Source organism: Polypterus senegalus, chromosome 5, assembly GCF_016835505.1.
Source record: "Polypterus senegalus isolate Bchr_013 chromosome 5, ASM1683550v1, whole genome shotgun sequence".
NCBI classification, from domain to species: domain Eukaryota; kingdom Metazoa; phylum Chordata; class Cladistia; order Polypteriformes; family Polypteridae; genus Polypterus; species Polypterus senegalus.
The window spans coordinates 59,970,146-59,976,798 of NC_053158.1; the positions used below are offsets into that span (position 1 = coordinate 59,970,146).

General features: G+C 38.9%; 1 long non-coding RNA gene across 1 annotated transcript; it reads right to left on the bottom strand.

Annotated features, from left to right (window-relative positions):
* Positions 1-220: 220 nt before the first annotated feature.
* On the bottom strand, positions 221-4,367 carry LOC120529977. Its single transcript, XR_005633839.1, has 3 exons — positions 4,111-4,367; positions 3,925-4,016; positions 221-365 (listed from the first exon to the last, which is right to left on the bottom strand). It is a non-coding gene; the product is annotated as an uncharacterized LOC120529977 (long non-coding RNA).
* Positions 4,368-6,653: the final 2,286 nt, after the last annotated feature.

Here is a 6,653-nt window from a genome sequence, read left to right on the forward strand (position 1 = left end):
TATGGAGAAAAAAAGTGCAAATATGACGGTGCAAGTAAATTAAAAGCAATGAAACAAACTGAAACAAACACATGCACCAGTGCTTATTAAAGTTCCAAAAATGAATCTTCTTCTGGCCCGATTCTATCAGCTCTTACACGCTGACGGTGTGTAAGAGCATAGCGTATATCCGCCTCCAATCTGGACTGAAGCTACTGGCAAAGCTCAGACAATTGTGGGTTCCTGTGAGGTGGAGACCTCACAACCCACAGCGGTGTTTCATCAACGATGGCATCCTCTTGATCGGACATCAGGTCCAGAATTGCAGTCTGCCACAGTTCTCTCTCTGCATCTGTTTGGATGACTCTAGACCTGGACTCCAGCAACTGAAAAACACACCATATGTTAACCCCTAAAAACACCCAGAAATGTACCAAACTTAATACATACATATATATATATATATATATATATATATATATATATATATATATATATATATATATTAATTTGTACACTTACAAGTCTTTTCCTTTGTCGGGACTTTCCTGGCTAAGACAAAGAGTATTTCCTCCGCAATGTCTCATAGTAAGTTACGTACAAGATACTTTCACATACGTACAAGATGTTTTCACGTACATACGAGATACTTTCACGTACGTACGAGATGTTTTCACATACGTACGCGTTAAACTTAGATTAAAATATTACAAAAGTGTGCTTCGGGGCTTCCTAATTATGACCTTACCAAGGCCATGACGCTTCAGTTTGACGTCACTTCCAGCGCTTGTAGCGCGGTAAAATAAAAAAAACAGACGAATGGGCTTTTATTTATTAAGGGAGTGTGGGATGGTTAAAGTTGGGTTTAACAGCAGCATGCAATACCTACGTCAGGTAATGCCCAGAACGTCAGTCACGAAATGCCCATCGCATACCCCATTACACTATGGTTAAGAGTAGGCTTGTGGGAGGGTAAGGGTTTAGTTTACAGGTATTCGTCTGCACACTCGTACGGAGCACCTGAGGAGATATGGTGTTTTGTTTCTTCCTGTGAAACAATTTGGTGCATACAACTTACTATCTCGTGCCCACCACTTACCATAGTCTGCGCACCAGGTTCTTTAAAGTCGCACCTGCCAATATTGCGTGCGCCGCATACTTTCAGATGAGCACCAAATGCCGTCGCGTGCTACTGTACATCATTTTCTGGAAACGGGACAAATCACTGAACTGAACTGTCTGATGTTTTCCTCACACAGTTACAGTCCACAGAAATGAATATTGGCAAGTTCATAAAGGCAGACTATGCATACAAGCCCATATCATTAAATCCGTGAAGCAGCACCACTAACCAATGCACTAATTTATAGTAAAAGGAAATTACATTAGTTAGCCATTTACTTTCTAGCCCGCAGCTTGTTATTCACACAAGTTACGAAAAGAATTCATATTTCACGTATTTAGTGCGTGTGAATTTTACCCAGTTCAATGCGGGTTCATTAATTTAATTCTCTGGTAAACCTGGCACACTCGATCGCATATCTGAACTAATGAACTGTGTGATTTAACGTGCACCTAAAGAGTTAAATCCAAATCGGGCCCCTGTAACTCCTGCAGTTTTCAGACAAGAAATGTACCCTTGTTAAAAAGCCAAACTTGAATATCCTAGTGAAATCCACTGGCCAACCTGGCACACTGGGTCACCCATTGCATTGTGCAAAATGAACTGCGATCTTTAAAAGTACAGCAGAGATCTAAATCGTGTTGCTGCCGTTTTTATTGTCACATATTTGACAAGATGGATCACTAAGTTAAATTGCAGGTAATACATGCTGAGCCCAAATGTAGGTACACTTGGTATATTAATTGGCTAACTTATGATGTCATTGTGTTTACGGTAATGGGAAAAAATAAAGACACCTTCTTTCATTTTTATTACATATCAGAGACACGGATGGTTATTTAACCTGATTGCCCCTTAAACAGCGGAGTCCGACTTGTTGCTAATATGGGAATGTGTAAACTTTACTAGAAAAAAAGGACTTGTATCCGCATTTGGGTGTCAAAATCTAACTGCAGTCTCTCTTGTTACAGAACTGTAAAATGAAAGTGAGCCAAACTGATTTAACAATTTAGAGTATGACATCAATATTACAATCAGTCTTGTGCCATTTATATGAAGACAGATGTATGCTAAATTTACTTGTCAATTTGACTATACTGTACTCTGGTTGGTCTGGGCAAAATTCAACTGCATTTAACAAAAATATATCTAAATATTATATATACAGTATATATATAATATAAATGAAAGAGATCCAAATCGATTTCACTCTTTAGAGCGCATATTATATATCACAGTCAACTGAAAGAAAGTGTCTTCTTCGCATCACCGATAACAGGGCAAATTAATCCATGAATTTCCTTACGTTTTGGGCAAAGGAAGTATTACCTGCCATTTAACTTAGGGATCCATCTTGTCAAATATGTGACAATAAAAATCGGCTGCAACACGATTTAGATCTCTGCTGTACTTTTAAAGATCGCAGTTCATTTTGCACAATGCAATGGGTGACCCAGTGTGCCAGGTTGGCCAGTGGATTTCACTAGGATATTCAAGTTTGGCTTTTTAACAAGGGTACATTTCTTGTCTGAAAACTGCAGGAGTTACAGTGGGCCGATTTGGATTTAACTCTTTAGATGCACGTTAAATCACACAGTTCATTAGTTCAGATATGCGATCGAGTGTGCCAGGTTTACCAGAGAATTAAATTAGTGAACCCGCATTAAACTGGGTAAACTTCACACACACTAAATACGTGAAATATGAATTCTTTTCGTAACTTGTGTGAATAACAAGCTGCGGGCTAGAAAGTAAATGGCTAACTAATGTAATTTCCTTTTACTATAAATTAGTGCATTGGTTAGTGGTGCTGCTTCGCGGATTTAATGATATGGGCTTGTATACATAGTCTGCCTTTATAAACTTGCCAATATTCATTTCTGTGGACTGTAATGTGTGAGGAAAACATCAGACAGTTCAGTTCAGTGATTTGTCCCGTTTCCAGAAAATGATGTACAGTAGCACGCGACGGCATTTGGTGCTCATCTGAAAGTATGCGCGCACGCAATATTGGCAGGTGCAACTTTAAAGAACCTGGTGCGCAGGCTATGGTAAGTGGTGGGCACGAGATAGTAAGTTGTACGCACCAAATTGTTTCCCAGGAAGAAACAAAACACCATATCTCCTCAGGTGCTCCGTACGAGTGTGCAGACGAATACCTGTAAACTAAACCCTTACCCTCCCACAAGCCTACTCTTAACCATAGTGTAATGGGGTATGCGATGGGCATTTCGTGACTGACGTTCTGGGAATTACCTGACGTAGGTATTGCATGCTGCTGTTAAACCCAACTCTAACCATCCCACACTCCTTTAATAAATAAAAGCCCATACGTCTGTTTTTTTTTATTTTACCGCGCTACAAGCGCTGGAAGTGACGTCAAACTGAAGCGCCATGGCCTTGGTAAGGTCGTAATTAGGAAGCCCTGAAGCACACTTTTGTAATATTTTAATCTAAGTTTATCGCGACGTACGTGGAAAACATCTCGTACATACGTGAAAACATCTCGTACGTACGTGAAGGTATCTCGTACGTACGTGAAAGTATCTTATACGTACGTGAAAACATCTCGTACGTACGCATGAAAGTATTTTGTACGCATAAGATATTTTCACGCACGCATGGTGATAAGGGTTATCCCATAATTTTTTTCACTGTGCGGTTCAGAGCTTCCGTAGTAAGTCCTACAGCATGCTGAATAAAATAATTCATATAAGTGACAAAACCAATTCAAATTATTAGAGGGACAACAATAAAGGGGACATGAACATAATTATAATAACAATTCCCCTTTATATACAAATATTAAGTGTATAAATTACCCTTTATACACTCAGGGTCTGCATTTGCAAAAGTCGTCTTCAGTTCCTCCAGCAGATATGTCATTACTGCCTGGTTATGAGGTGAACTTATTCTGTGTGGAAAGAGAGTAGTGTCCTTAATTACATTTAAAATGATTACATAAAACCCCATACATCGCATATAAAAAAAAAAAAAACACTGCTTACCCAGTTTGTGGATCATATTTATGCGGGCTCTTTTCCGAATTATGGAGGCGCCTTACAGCTTCCTGTAACATTGAATTAAAAACGCTTTAGTAGATACATAGGAAACAAAGAATTTTCAAACAACATCGTATAATTCGGATGTGACAAACTGTTAAACAAGCTAGACGCAAGGAACAAAAGTAGATGTGTAGCCAAGCGCTAACTTGGCGAGGTATAATTTTCTACTATATTGTCGGCTAACATAAAGCTCAACTTACCGCAATTGTCCATGTTATGCCCCCTCTTGACTCTTTTAAGCGCATGGCTTGACTCTTCCTGCGGTCTTTGCTTGCCGAACTTGCGCTGAAGCACATCAAGACGCTGGATAGCCTCTTGTTTTTGAGTGGGCACTTTACAAATACAACCCTCCCCATTCAATGCTTTCCATGACACCCCGCCCACCCCAGTCAATCAATTGTTTGTGTTTATTCTGGGGAAAAATATCATACTGGACATGTTGCCTGTCATCATGGAAGGGCGCTTGAGGTCATCTGTGGATCTATTGAGAAACACAAATGAAGCTATCCTAATATTAAATGTATGTAGTAAACACATTTGTACAGACAGGGTGTTTTATCCAGTTTTTATGTACAATAATGAAGTATCTGCTGTCCCATGGCTAATCCCCCCCACCCGGCTATGATAACAAAGACAACACCTCTACTCACCTCTAGTCATTAACATATGAAAGGCTCTTACACCTCACAGCCATCACACCTCATTGCTAGCTGTGAGGATTCCTTGAAACTTCCACCGATTCCTGTATACATCCACATACGTAAGGCATCTGGTTGTTTCACAAAATGTCCTTTTACATGATAGCTTTCCAAGCACTCTACCTCATACATCTGGGAAACGTAGAGTTTAGCGGCGATTTCCCATACCATATTTGTCCAGATACAGCTCTTTTCATGCAGTGAACTGCTCTGGAATGTAGTTAATCAACCTTCTCCCTTGGTTCTTCAGGACTCAAATAACAAAAGGATATTTCATCTCTATGTCTGCTCCAATAGGGCGTCACCATTCTTATTCTTGCATTTATAGGGGTAGTATAACTATATTATATGCAATACAACCATGCCGAAAAAAAACCCAAAAGTACTGTTACTCGTATAGCACTATAGACATTCAAGCTGCAAGACATCAACAATAAACCCAAACTGTAACCCCTCCTGCCCAATACTTGACCTTCTATGTACCCAAGCAAGCATATGTGTGTGTTCAAGCAGCGCACCACATTTTAAATTGATGAAGACTCCCCACCTGTGCACACATGCAAGACAACATGCTGGAAAGAAGAAAAAAAAAATGCCCACGGAGATTGTGAAACCTACAGTGATGGTACGATTAAAGATTCTTATTTATACTTGTCTTCTTAGAAAAGGTGGCATCTGTGAAGTGAAACAGGCAAATGCGTGCCCTGCGCAACATACATAGGCTTTTCCGTAAGCCATTCCCCCTGTATCGGGAAGCAGCCTGTTTGTGTCTCCTTGAGACCAGCAATCTCAGAGTGGAAAGTGTCGAAAACTGGGTGGGTTCCTTTTAGCAAAATATTTTTAGCAAAGGTAAAAATAGTGGAAAAGTCATGTTGCTGGGAAGTGTGAATCGTAATTAATTGTTCATAAGCTGCAAAGACGTTATCTATATACAGTTCTTTAAGTGTTTTAATTTCGGGTGTTTTCCAAAGATTAAATACTGTGTAGGTTTGAAAGGGTTGGAAAAGTTGATTATCATGTAGACATGCAACAGATAAAAGCTTCCTTGCCTTGAAGTGCTTCCTGCATTGGTTCCATATTCTAAGTGACTGATGGACAATTGGATTATTAGTATATTGATGATAATTTGTATTTACTGGTGCACAAAGCAAGGCATATAAAGAAGAAGGACAAAATTTTATTTCTATTGCAGACCAGGCTTGTGGATATTCATCAATTTGTGTCAATGTTAAGATCTTTATAACTTGCATATTTGCTGCCCAGTAATAAAATTGAAAGTAAAGTAGTGCCATGCCCCATTCTGCTTTAGGTCATTGTAGAACTGCTCTTCAGATGCATGGATGTTTTGAATTCCTAATAAATGAACTTATAATTGACTGCAATTTCTTAAAAAATTATTTGTTAATCTATATGGGGATGCTTTGAAATAGGAAGGGCAGCTTGGGAAGGATGGTCATCTTAACAATGTTTCATTCCCCCTGCTAATGTAAGGTGGATGGTCGATCATGTAGTCACATCTTGTTTAATTATTTCCATGCAGATACCAAAATTTTGTTGAAAAAGAGATTTACTTGTAATATTTACCCCTAGATATTTAAACTGATCTGCTAAGATAAATGGGAATGTGTCCAGTCTGATATTACATGCTAGAGAATTCACTGGAAAAAGCACGCTTTTATTCAAATTCATTTTAATTCTGGATATCTTTTGGAAATCTCCTAATGCTTTTACGACTGCTGGTCCAGAATTTTATATATACAGTACCATATCATCTGCATATAGTGATAT